The sequence below is a fragment of the Canis lupus genome, chromosome 5 (genome assembly GCF_003254725.2).
Source record: "Canis lupus dingo isolate Sandy chromosome 5, ASM325472v2, whole genome shotgun sequence".
NCBI classification, from domain to species: domain Eukaryota; kingdom Metazoa; phylum Chordata; class Mammalia; order Carnivora; family Canidae; genus Canis; species Canis lupus.
This window is the reverse complement of record NC_064247.1, coordinates 70543104-70556082: the sequence shown is the minus strand read 5'-3', so window position 1 is coordinate 70556082 and position 12979 is coordinate 70543104. Positions and strand designations below refer to the sequence as shown.

The following is a 12979-nucleotide window of genomic DNA, read 5'->3' as shown; positions in this document are numbered from 1 at the left end:
TACAGTGAAATGTAGCATGCAGAATGATGTTTCTTTTTTATCTAGAAATGAGGGAGGGAAAGTGTGTAAGCAGGATTCAAGGGGTACTGTTACAATTTAAGAGTAAATCTGAAATTTAGGAGCCGCGCGGGCGGACATGGGGGCTGCTGGCTGGTGTCAGTGTTGGGCAACGCCCAACATTTACACTTGATAAGGCTTCCCAAGGGAAAAGAAATGTCAAGTGTCTCTGCCTCTTGCTGAAATCCTGTCAACCTAGTGTGGCAACACAATTCACTCATGTTGGTCAGGCGCTCCGATTGGTGATCGGTGATGTCATTGGGTTTCCGGGCGTGTGATTGGTGGATTGGATCCTACCATCAGAGCCAAGCGCCAGGTGGCTATACCTGGATTGAAACAAGAGGGATGGCTAGTTCTCCGGACATTTGTGCTCATGCATCCCCTGCAGGACACCCAGGCCCCCTCAAGTGCCTGTCTAAGGAAGTGGGAAGACCTCTTTCCCCCCCGAAACAGCCAGAGGTGGAGGAGTGCCTTCTAGCAGAGGCATGTGGCACCAGGATTCTGGATTCCGTCGGGGAGGGATCCCATTTAATTAGCACTGGAGCACACACTCCATGCTCTGAGACACTTTTTCTTTTTGAATTTGAGAATTTTTAAAAAAGATTCACAATTTAGGATGGACGGATAGATAGCAGAATTCGACCATATACAGGTGTCAAAGTCACTTTCAGGTCAGGCAACACAAATAGAAAGCAAGAAACACTAGTACTTAAAAAAAAAAAAAAAAAAAAAAAGACATTTCTCCTGCCCAGAACTGACCACTGTTAATATTTTATTCTCCTTGCTTTGTCTTTTTTTTTTTTTTAATTTTTATTTATTTATGATAGTCACACACACAGAGAGAGAGAGAGAGGCAGAGACATAGGCAGAGGGAGAAGCAGGCTCCATGCACCGGGAGCCCGAAGTGGGATTCAATCCCGGGTCTCCAGGATCGCACCCTGGGCCAAAGGCAGGCGCCAAACCACTGCACCACCCAGGGATCCCCTTGCTTTGTCTTTTTAAGCAAAGGAATAAAATATTACCGGAGAAGTTATGATTACCTTGACATTCACCTGTAGTTCACTACCTGCCTCTAGGTACCCCTCTTCATAAATTTGGTGTGGGTATTTCCATTAGACTTAAACACTTCCACATACTGTAAACAGTGCGTAGCTTTGTTTTGGGTATGTTTTTAAAATGTGCTCACAACTTGGCTTCTCCACTGGGCATTGTTGGTTTCTGTGTCTGAGATCTGCGTCTGTTGATTCATACAGATCCAGCCCTTTCTTTTCACTGCTTCAGAGTACCTCTGTGTCTGCCCTCTTGTTCTACTTGGGGAACAGCCACAGATGGGGGACAGGTTCACCCTGTCCTGTAAGTGGGCCTGCAGAGCCCACAATCACTCAGCTGCTTGGTGGGCTTGATAGCCACCCTACCCTGCCCCCATTTTGGTGGGACTCCAGAGGCAGGAGCACCTCAGGCCTGCCTGGTCCCCGGCCAAGCAGCTGACTAATTCAGTCTGTCGAATCCAGGTTTCCGAGTCACCCAGCCCAGCCATGTTTACCTGATTAAGTCACTGCCAACCCCTCGCCTCCACAAAGGGCATCATGGCCTATAATGCAGTCTTAAAAGGAAACGTGTTGACAGCGCTGTTGTTGGAGGAGTGCTGCGCCCATTTCCCCAACTACCTTCAGCACCTGGCTCAGCTGAGCACCGGGAGTCCCCATCCAGTGGCACTGAGCTCAGACAGCCTCCTTGCTCAGGGAGTGGGGACGTAAGGCTGACCTCATCCCTCAGCTCTCTCCCAACGTGGGGGCCTCTTGAACCAAAAGTGAACCCCTGGCATGCTGGCAGAAACTCGCAGCTACCAGTTCCTGAGTCATTGGGACCTCAGGTGTGTGTGTGTGTGTACTTGTGACAGCATGCAGGCATCCGTCCACCACGGGTTGGGTCCTTTTTCCATCCCTTTGACTGTGGCTTCCTCTGACCCCACCTCTGTCCATGGCTTCATGGAGAACACTGCCCTGTGACCTGCTGAGGCCGTGCCACCATCCCTTGCTTGTAAGAGAAGTCTGTTTGGGGGCCAGACAGAGCTTGGTTCTTCCTGTTGTCAGCAGGCATCTCAAGCCTCCAGCTCATCGGCTCTGGGGGTAGTGTGGTGAAGGAGACGGTCATATCTGGGGAAAAGCAAACGCATGCAGACCTGGACATCAGAATTCATCTGGTGGCCCAGCCTGCCAGCCCTGTCCAGGTGGGTGACTTTGTGTAGGGTTAACTGAGTCAGCTGTAAAGTGATGTCACGCTGCCACTTACCTCACAGCGTTATCAGAAAGTCCCGGTGGGATGACGTGCTCGTCCCTGTGCTGGGCAGGTGAGCATGGCCCTCTTTTATAGAGGTGGGAACTGAGGTGAGGCCAGAGAGGTGAAGTGACATGCCCGTGGTGGCATGGCAGTTCACGTGGCAGCCCAGCTCAGAGCCACCAGGAGGTTGTCCCCGGCCACAAGGGAGGCCATTCTTCTTAACGGTGACGGTCTTCCATGTTCCACAGAGACCTTTTTTGCTTTATTTTTTATTTGGTCGGATACACATAACATAAAATTGGCCATTCTGGCATACGGTTCTGTGGCATTAGGGACACACACATTGCTCTACACCCATCACCACCACCCATCTCCAGCACTTCTCCGTCTTCCCGCACTGAAACACTGTCCCCAGTAAATGCTGCCTTCACATTCCCTGTCCCCAAGCCCTGGCAGCCACCCCTTCTCCTTCTGTCTCTAGGAATTCTACTCCTCTCAGTACTTCATATAAGTGGAATCATAGACTGTTTGTATTTTTGTGGCTGGCTTATCTCACAGAGCACACTGTCCTCAAGATTCATTCCTACTGTAATGTGTGTCAGAATTTCTCTCCTTTCTAGATCCATGTCTGTGTGTGTACACACCACATTTAGCTCCTCTGTCCATCTGTTGGAGGGCGTTTGGGTTGTTTGCACCTCCTAGCTGATGCGACTAGTGCTGCTGTGCATGAGGGTGTGCAGGATCTCTTTGAATCTCTGCTCTCACTTTGTCCAGGTCTCCACCTAGGTGCAGGGAGCATGTTAGCATCAGGAGTAAAATAAAGGGAATGAAAAGAAAGCTCCTGACTTCCAAGAGTCCTCATCCTCAGGTCTATGGATAGAGTTGAGGGAATCTGTGAGCTTGGATGTGAAAAAAGACACTTTTATGGTCACTACCATGTACCTGGAATGTCACATTTCCTTTGGTGAGGACCGTACGCACAGATCTCTCTTCATACCCTGTTCCCACTCTTATGGTCATCTCGAATATCTTCACATTCGTCACCACTCCAAGGTGGTGGTAGTTGTCAGACTTACAGCTAGATCTTGTTACTTGATGCAGATGCAGAAGTCATCTTCCACTCTATCATACATTTTAAGAAATATTTTGATTATTATACTTCAGTGTGATGGGTTTCCTTTGCAATACTACGAATTTATTTTATGCATTTAAAAAGTTTACTCTCTGGGCACCTGGCTGGCTCATTTGGTGGAGTGTGTGACTCTTGATCTCAGGGTCGTGAGTTGGTGAGTTGGTATAGATATAACTTTCAAAAAAAAAAAAAAACTTACTGTAAGAAAAGATCCAGATTCTTCACCACCCAAGGGCTCCAAGACACACAAAAGGTCGAGAAGACCATACCATCTTTCCCCTACCTGCGAGGACATGCAGGCTTCTGCATCTCCTTGGGTGCACCTGGGTGACCCAAAGGTGCAGAACCAACCACCAGAGCAGGTTTGCATCATTGCTCCCCGGTATTTCCATGGAGGAGAGTCAGAGTTTCTTTGAAGGGGTGTCTGGGGTCTTCCATGCTTTTTAAGCCAGCCCCCAAATAAGAAGAGAAGTTCTACTTTGTAATCACCTTCTCTGTTTCTGGGATGGCCTTGGATGTGTCTTGAGTCTGTCTGGGCTTCAAGGAGTGAGCACATGGGGCTGTGAACTTTGCCATTCGGGAGCTGATTTTTTTTTTACTGGTGGAAGCAGTACCTAGGGTGGTGGTGCAGTTCAAACCCATGCACTCACACAGCTCTGAACCCAAAGAGGAGTGTGCTTCCTTGGGTTTGCCCGCTTCAGAACAATCCCAGATCACTCAATCCCAGATCATTCTTTAGCTGGTTGGCCCAAAGTGGGGCCATGATGGCAGGTGCTGGGGAACCAGATGATGGGGCTGGTAGGTTTGTGGCTGACCCTGGCTTGGCAGGGGGAAGCCAGGCTGAGTTGTTCGCACAACTTTGGCTTCATAGCCTGCATGTCAGTTTATCATTTATCATCATCAATAAGAATAACGATAAGGCCTGTTGGTTGGCTTCAGGAACGGATAGGTATCAGAAAAAGCAAGAATGATAAAATGTTCATTGCAGAATATGGGTGACAAACGTGTGGATTCCCCCTTAAGAGCTTTTCAGCCATCTTCTTCTTTCTTTTTTGGCCCTATCACTTATTTACAGAGGTGCCTGCCCAAAATGAAGAGATCAGTAAGTCATCGCATCTCATGTCCTGTCAACCCAGACCATCAACTGAAATGTTGCCTGTGCCCCAGAAGCCCCCTTTGGGCTTCTCTCGAGTTAACTTTCCTGACCGCTGGGTGGCTATAGTTAGCTTTTCTGAGGTTTCAGCTTTATGGAAATCAAATCTCACCGTGCATATTCCTTCATGCCTGCCCTTTTCAGTGCAATATTGTATTTGTGAGATTCATCTATATTTTGCGTATAGCTGACAGTTATTCTTTTTGCTAGAAAATAGTCTGTCTTAAAAATATGTACCTCCACTGATGGTGGGCATTCAGATTGCATACATTCTTTGGTTTCTATGAATACTGCTCGGAGCACTCTTGCATAGTCCTCTTGACAATGTGTGCATGAAATTCTGTTGGCTTATAGTTTGGAGTGAGCTGGTAATCACAGAGTTTGTGTAGATTCAGCTTTTGTAGATGATGCCAGATGGTTTTCTAAAGTGGTTGTACCAGTTTCTGCTCCTGGAAGCAGTACATGGAATTTCCGGTTACTTCACATCAATGCCACTGTTATTGTCAGTTTTTAAAAATTTAGCCATCTTTGTGGGAGTATAGCAGCATTCAGCTTTTCTTTATGCTTGAAAAAAATTATAGAATAATAAAATGATAGAATTTTAGGAAAAAGTGTGTTTCACAGTCTTATAACAACTTTATAGAAAAATAGTATTTGTGAGGAAAATGTTGAAATTATCACTTACCTGGCATTGGGAGTAAAGACACGTCTCTTCATACAGGCTGGCTGTATGTCCTGTGACCCTGTGGCTCCCACCTCTGCCACAGGCCCCATGCTGATGAGTCCTGGATAAAATTTAAAAAGCTGAGTATAGACAGAGACCCCACATGAGGTTGGGGTACCCTGTAACTGAGCTCCTGCATTGAGATGCATGGCACAGAGGTGGGCTCAGGCGTGGAGGAGGTCCTGCCTCATACCTCCTACTTTTGAGTCAGCATGGGAAATTGAAATAGCTCATTGACTTTTTGCTAATCCTCCTGGTAATGGCTCCCTGCTCCCTAGGGCTTTTCTCTCTGATCTAGCACAAATGATGCTTCTGTCTGGAGTTTCTGGCATATGTTGGCCATGGCCTGAGTTCCCCTGGCATGGATGGTGACCCTTGCTCAGGCCTGTTTCCACCTTCTCTCCCTCCCTCTTTGCTTTTACTCAACAGGTGTTTAGTGCCCATGCACTACCCATTCTCCATCCTTTCCTTCTGTCTGCTCATCCATCCATCCACCCATGCATCCACCAGCCCTTAGTGACTACTCATTGTAAGTCAGGCCTTGAGGCTAGCACGATAAATGGACTGTGCTCTTGGACTCTGAGCTGCTCCCTATACCTTCTCTTTGAGAAGACAGATAAGTAAACATATCCTTGTCAGACAGTGTGATGTGTATCATGGGATGAGCAAGGGGGAAAAGGAGAGGTATCCCCACTAAGTTAGAAGGATCGGGAAAGGTTTCATGGAGGTCATGATGCTGACGCTGTGTCTTAAGGATGTTGTGGGATGGGCCCCGTGAGGTCGGATAATGGGGAAAAGTGGGCACCTGGGTCCCCTGATGGTGGGAGACACAAAGGGGAGTGGTCCCCGGCACACTCAGTGTGAACCTCTGTCACCAAGTGTGGGTGAGCTGAGTGTGCGAGGTCAGGCGGGAGATCCAGCTCTGGGGAGGTCACCAGGTGGGGCCTGCACAACCTTGCAAGGGTTGTGGGCTGGGAAGCCATGGGGCCCTGGAACTTTTACACAGCATGGCTTTCAGACTGAGGGCTCACCCCCAGAACCTGCAAGTCCATGGCCTGACATGGTGAGGGATTACACTGATGTGACTGAGTTCCAGATCTTGGGGTGGGGAGGTTCTCATGGGTTACTCAGGTAGGGTCCCTATAGTCACAGGGAGCCACAGAAGAGGAGAAGTAAGGACCAGAGCAGAGAGGGGAGCAGTGTGCTTCAGAGTTGGGAGGAAGGGCCACAACACAAGGCATGAGGACACCTCTGGACACTGGACGAGGCTAGGTGACAGGTCTTCCTGTGGAGCCCCCAGAAGGGATGCAGCCCTGCCCACACCTTGACTGCAGCCCAGTCAGTGAGACCCATCTTGGACTTGCAACCTCCAAAACTGTAAAACAATAAATGTGTGTTGTTTTAAGCACTAAGTTTACAGTATCCCTTGTTACAGTGGCTGTAGGTGCTTGATGCGCATCTGGGAACCTGTGTACTAGGGCTGGGAGTAAGGATGGGCATTGTGTGAGGCTTTTGGGCCAGGGATGGTTGTACTGTCACCATTACGGGAGAACCCCCGTCAAGAGTTCATCTTCCCTTCAGGCAGCTGTAAAATGGTTTTCTTCATAGATAAGTGATTGTTACCATTAAGGCCAGGGGACAATTAATCTCATTTAGGTTCAAGGAGACTCTCTGGTCCTGATCCATTCTGACCCAGGTCCCCGTGTGTGACGACGTTCGAGCCTTCTTCCTAGGAGATCCTGATCATCCCCAGACACAACAGGATATGAATAGAGCCCCGCTTTTGGTGGTGGTTGGGGGGGAATCCCTGTAAAAGTGAGGGGATCCCTCAGAGCCCTTGATGGATTTCCCGTTACTCATTTCTCCCATTCTGTTGGGCGGGAAGGTGGGGTGTTTAGTGAGTATCACTGTAACCTGTACTTTCTAAAGTCAAACAGATTTCTCTTGGTGGGAGTATTCCTCTTTGTGGGATCCGTGCAGCCTGTCTGACTCAGCGACTCACCCAGCGCTCTCTGCAGCTGACACTCCTGACAATCCACTTGACTCTCCTGCCTCCAGCTCACCAAGCCTGCTAGTTATTCACCTCCCCTCCCTCCCCAGAGGCAGAGCGGGAGCCTCTCCTGCCCCACTCCCACTCTCTCCCCGAGCTGGGGGCCTGTGTGACTGCTCCCTCCGACACTGGTGTGTCACCAGCAATGGAAATAACACCCAGCGGTACAGCCGGGAGCCTCCTCCAGATACTACCCAGGGCGGCATCACTGAGTAGCACTGTGTGCAGGCGCTCTGCTCTCTTTTACATATATTATCTTATTTGATCATTACATCCTCTGCATTAAATTTTTTTTTTTCTTCTGACATCCCAGGGTTGATCACTGGAAGAGCTAAACCTAGCACCCAGCACATTCACCCCCTCACTGCCGTTTCTCTTCTTCTGCCATTAGCTTTTTTCTTTTATTTTTCTTTTAAGATTTTATTTCTCTGAGAGAGAGAACAAGCAGGGAGAGAGGGAGAGGGAGAAGCAGATTCCCCAGTGAGGAGGGAGCCCAACACAGGGCTTGATCCCAGAGATGATGACCTGAGCTGAAGGCAGACGCTGAACTGACTGAGCCACCCTGGCACCCTGCCATTGTTCTAATACTGTCTCGGATGGTCGCTATCATGGGTTGCATTGTGCCCCCCCAAAAGATATGTTCAAGTCCTAACTTCCAGGACCCGGAAATGTGACCTCAGTTGGCCTGGGATGCCTGCACATGTCATCAGTGTAATCCGGTCCGACCTTTGCTTGGAGAACTGGGTTCATTGGGTTCAAGATCATTCTCTTTGCTTCCAAATTAACTGATTTCAAGAGGTCAAACTGTGTGTTTTGTTTTTTCCTAGACTGGCTGATTCAAACCATTGCCACAGCCAGGAAAGGGGGGTGGGTGGGATTATTGACTAAGAAACATTCATTTCTGTTGCAAATTACTAGTTGTGGCTGGTTGTTGATTATCTCACCTCTGTTGCTATTTGTATTTAGAAATGGCTCATAAATTTTGCTTACGTGGGTCTGGTTTGTCCTCTAAAATGAAGCGATTGCATAGCCAATAACTCCAGAACCATACTGTGGCTCAATCGCTTCCATTTAATGGAGCTCCCCAATTGTCAGATTCGGAGCCGGGTGCTTTGCTTACATTACATGATCTGTCGTTGGCATAGTAATCTGGTGAGCTCCATTTTACAGACAAGGAAAGTGAGGCGGGGGACACCAGAGGTCACAGAGCTCATATGTGTGGGAGCTGGCTTTCCCACTGTGTTCTTCAGATTCAAGATACTTTTCTGTCCTGCTTGTCTTCCTGCTAACTGCCAACACGTTCATAATCAGATGACGGAGAGAAACAAATACATGTGATTGGTAGAAGAACGTGTGTGTGCATGCATGCATGTACATGCCTGTGCAGAAGGCCTGTGCATTTGTATCATTGTCTTTCAGAAAGTTGACCATCACTGATGTTGAAACATTGCCTAAATGACCTTTCCTGCCAGGCCAATAAATTGAGCTCCCCAGGTAAATCACCTGGCTTATTCCTGGGCTCTTTAAGAACCTTTTAAATCCTGAAGATAGCTCTGCACCTCCCCAGGGGTCAGGGCTGGTTGTCCTCAGATGGGTCCTGCAGGCCAGGCCGCAGGAGACTCCCTCAGCTTGTCCTGTGGCCAAGCCAAGAGAAGCTTCCATGGGGCCAGAGGAAAGTGGGAGGTGAAGCTGGGGGACCTGGTGCTGCACAGTGGGCTGGCAGGATGCCCTTCCTTTTCTCCACCACCCCCAAAGGAGGGCAGAGGCGTGGCACCGGTGTGAGTTTGTACCCTTCTCCCAGAACGTGATTGATGCCCGGCTGATCTCTCAATGATTAACCATGCGACCTTGGGCACACTGTGTCACCTCCTGGGCCACCTGCAAAGGCAGTGTAGCCTCCTGGGAGTTCAACTCATGGCTTGCACAGGACCTGCCCAGTGGTGCACCTGGAGGCCTTTGCCCCAGCTGGTCCTTCCTCCTGGGATGTCTCTGCCCAGCTGTCCACACTGCCTTCTCTGCACTTCTGTTTCATCTTTACTCAGAAGTCATCTAATAAGGTTTCTTTGGCTGTCCCACCGAAAATGTTGGCCCTCCCCCTGGTATTTTATTTTAGTTCTCATTCTCTGCCTTATTTTTTTCTTCTTAGCGCTTACCCAGAGTCTAACAGACTATGCATGTCTTATTTATTTTGTTTATGGTCTCCTCCTGTTAGGAAGGCAGGGATCTTTGTTTGTTTTCTGGCCCTCCCGCTACCGTCTCCCCAGCATTTGGAACAGGGCCTGCTCCATGTACAGACTCACTACTTGCTGAGTGAGCTTAATGGATGAATAAGTGAATTGGTTTAGCTCTGGAGGGCCCCGCTTTGCTCATCAGAGGATGAAGTCTGCCTCCTGACGAGGGTAGCACTCACTCACTGGTAGATACACTGAGTGAGAGCTTCTGTTATTGTTGGTATTATTATTATGTGCTTCATCTTTAAAATCAAGGCACTGCCTCTGAAAGGTCCCCAGAGCATGAGCAGGGGCTGAGTCAGTGCAGGGTACAGAGAAGCTCCAGTCTGAAGGAGATGGCAGGTAGACCCTCTTCCGCAGGGTCATCCATGAGCATCCTCAGGGCGGCCAGGGTGGTGGTGGTAGGGGGAGTGCAGGGAGCAGCCGGGGAAGGAAGATCCTGGAGACTAGTGTTTTCTTTTTTCCCTGCTGTCTGATTCCAGGCAGGACAGGAGAGGGGTGCCCTGGGAGCCTGGCTCACAGCTCTGCTGCCACCCCCAAACCCCAATGTGAGTCTGCGTGTCTCCACCAGGCTGGGGCCAGGGCCTGGTCTCCGTCGGGGTTCCTGCACCCGGGCACGTCCCGGGCAGCCTGTGGTCAGGCTGCGTCTCATGGCCAGGACTTTCAGGAATGCACCCTCTTGACCACACAAGCAAGGCCACACATGCCCAATTGTAGTGAACTCTGAACTCTTTAAAGGAGTGTGAGTCTCACACAGCACCCTCAGTGAGGACTTGTCGCCTTAAATCTCATTTACCCACCCGGTTTTATGGGTTCCTTAACCATTTGCATTTCTTTTGTACGTGTTCAGATTCTTTGTGTTTCATTTTTAATTGGGGCATGTGTCTTTTTTTTTTTTTTTTAAGTAGTTGGGAAGTGTTTCATTTTTGAGATAAAAAATTGTGAATCCTTCCTCAAATCACAGGTCATGATCCAGCGTTGTCTTTTCTCCAGCCTCTCACTCAGTTTTGCATCGGGTTTTTTATTTGACATATAAAAGTTTTACATTTTTCCATGATCATATCTGAGTGTCTTAATTAGTGGCTTCGTAATGAAATGTCTTAGTGGTGTAAAAAGTTCTTCCAAATTTCAAGACAGGGTAAACATTCCCCACTTTCTTGGTAGTGCTTTTTTTTTTTAAAACGTGGAACTATAAAATTAGTCTAGAATTAATTTTTGGTATAAAGTGTGAGGCAAGGCATAATGCTGTTCTTTCCCTCTTTCTCAGGTAAGAAGATTGTCTAGTAGTATTCACTGAATAATGTTCCCTTTTCCCAATACTGTAAAAATCACAATTCTCCTGTACTAAAACTTCCAAATACGTGCTAAAGTCTCTCCTGTGCTTTCTGTCAGTTAATGCTGATTTATTATCCTTGCCCCATCACAGTACTGTTTCAGTTATTTATTCGAGGTTCATGGTATTTGAAAGGTGAACCCCTTCATTTTACAGATGAAGGAACAGACACAGAGAAGTCAGTTATTTTGCCCAGTCACACAGCCTGATGGAGGGCTCTAGAGCTCCTATGCATATAATTTCCAGCATAGTTGACCCTCTCATAGGTGACATCTTGGTGTTCCTTTCTGTGCTCCTTACATTTGTGTCATGTTTGCTTACAGTGTATTACTGGGATGCTTTTTTTCTTTTTAAGCAGCGGTGGTAAGTTCTATTTTTGTCTAGGTGGAACTAGTTATAAGTATCTGCCACATAAAGTTATTAGCAAGAATGAGATTAGAGGGGGGTGCCTGGGTAGCTCAGTCGGTTAAGTGTCCAACTCTTGGTTTTGGCTCAGGCCATGATCTCAGGTCATGGCATTGAACCCCACGTTGGGCTCCATGCTCAGCAGGGAGTCTGCTTGGGATTCTCTCTCTCCCTCTCCCTCTGCCTTCCCCCAGCTCTCTCTCTCTAAAGTAAATAAAAAAATCTTTAAAAAAAGAGAATGAGATTAGATATGAGAATTTGGTAGTACTATACCTGGCACATAAAAGTATTTAATCTGTTAATAACAATTATTATTATTGGCCAACGTTATTGAATCTCTGTAGGGTGTGTCCTCACTTTGTACCTTTCACCTTTGGGCAGAATGCACAGTAAATACACTGTAGTCACATGTCCTTGAAATTTCCGGATATTCCCAATGGCAAATATTTGACTCTCTTACTCACCACTCCCTCCACTGAATAAATTATTGGGCTAGCCCCACACTCTAAAAGTGCTGACAAACTGTTACAGTAACTAGAAGTTATATACTCCTGAATATTCCTATAGCCACAAGGTCTTTAGGTCAATTCATGTGTCTTGGGCTTCTGGAGAAGATTGTACACTCTGACTTCAGGGTGAGAGTGTCTTGGATCTCTGTCCAGGGAGTTGTGTCCCTGTGGGCCCAGAGAACCTCAGAGATGTGGGACACCAAGTTTACAGTGTCCTGTGCGTGCACTGAAGTGTGCACTTCTGGGTCAGTGTGATCCTTGTCTGTGGTATAAGCTCTGAGATAGAGACAGCATCCCCACCCCGAAGTCTGCAGAGCAGACCAGGCAACAGAAAGACAAATTTCCCTGTAAAAACTTGGAAATGAGATAAGTGTTAATTACTTGAGAATTACAGCAGAAGAGATCTGGTTGCTGGGAAAGCTAATGATTGGTTCACTGAATCCATTTGGAGGGTGACGACCAAGGGAGCTTGGAAGAGAGCCCCCTATCCTTGTGTAGAAATCGGGTGTCACCATCTTGTCACACTCACATGGGCATGGGGGCGGGGGCGGTGATGAGCGGTGAGCCCAAGTTGTGCCCACATAAACCGTCAGGTTGTAAGCAGCCTTGGTCATGCTCTGAAGGAACCTATACTTAGTTGTTCCTTGAATTGGAAATAGGTGGTCTTGCTTTAGAATGAAGTCAAGAGTGAGCTTTCGGGGGGTTGCCAGGGTAGGGGGGTGGCGGCAGAGAATGAACTCGCAGCTAAAGGGAAAAGTGTTGTGTTATCTGAGAGCAGGGTCCATCCTAAGTGTGATTGCTGAGCTTCTCAGCACCTTAGGACCTAGATGGGGAGAAAAAGGATGAATGGCGGCCCTTCTCCCCAGGATCATACTTTTGGACTAGGGGATTAGGATGTACCCAAGAGGCAGAAAGCAAGGTGAGGGGCAAGTGTAATTAGGGATGGCAGGTGTGTTTCATTGGGTTGAGAAGGATTCTGAGGCTGCATTTGAGCTCAGCAGGAAAGGGCTGAAGTCTCCTTCCATGATGAGAGGACCAGACACCAAATAAAACCAGGAAGCCAGAAAGACACTTTGCAGAGGAGGAGGGAGGACACAAAGCACAG

General features: G+C 48.0%; 1 protein-coding gene across 3 annotated transcripts in view; it reads left to right on the top strand.

Moving 5' to 3' along the window:
* LOC112646716 (c-Maf inducing protein) overlaps positions 1-12979 on the top strand; it is a 231258-nt gene that overhangs the window by 65381 nt on the left and 152898 nt on the right. The gene's annotated exons all lie outside the window — the stretch shown is intronic.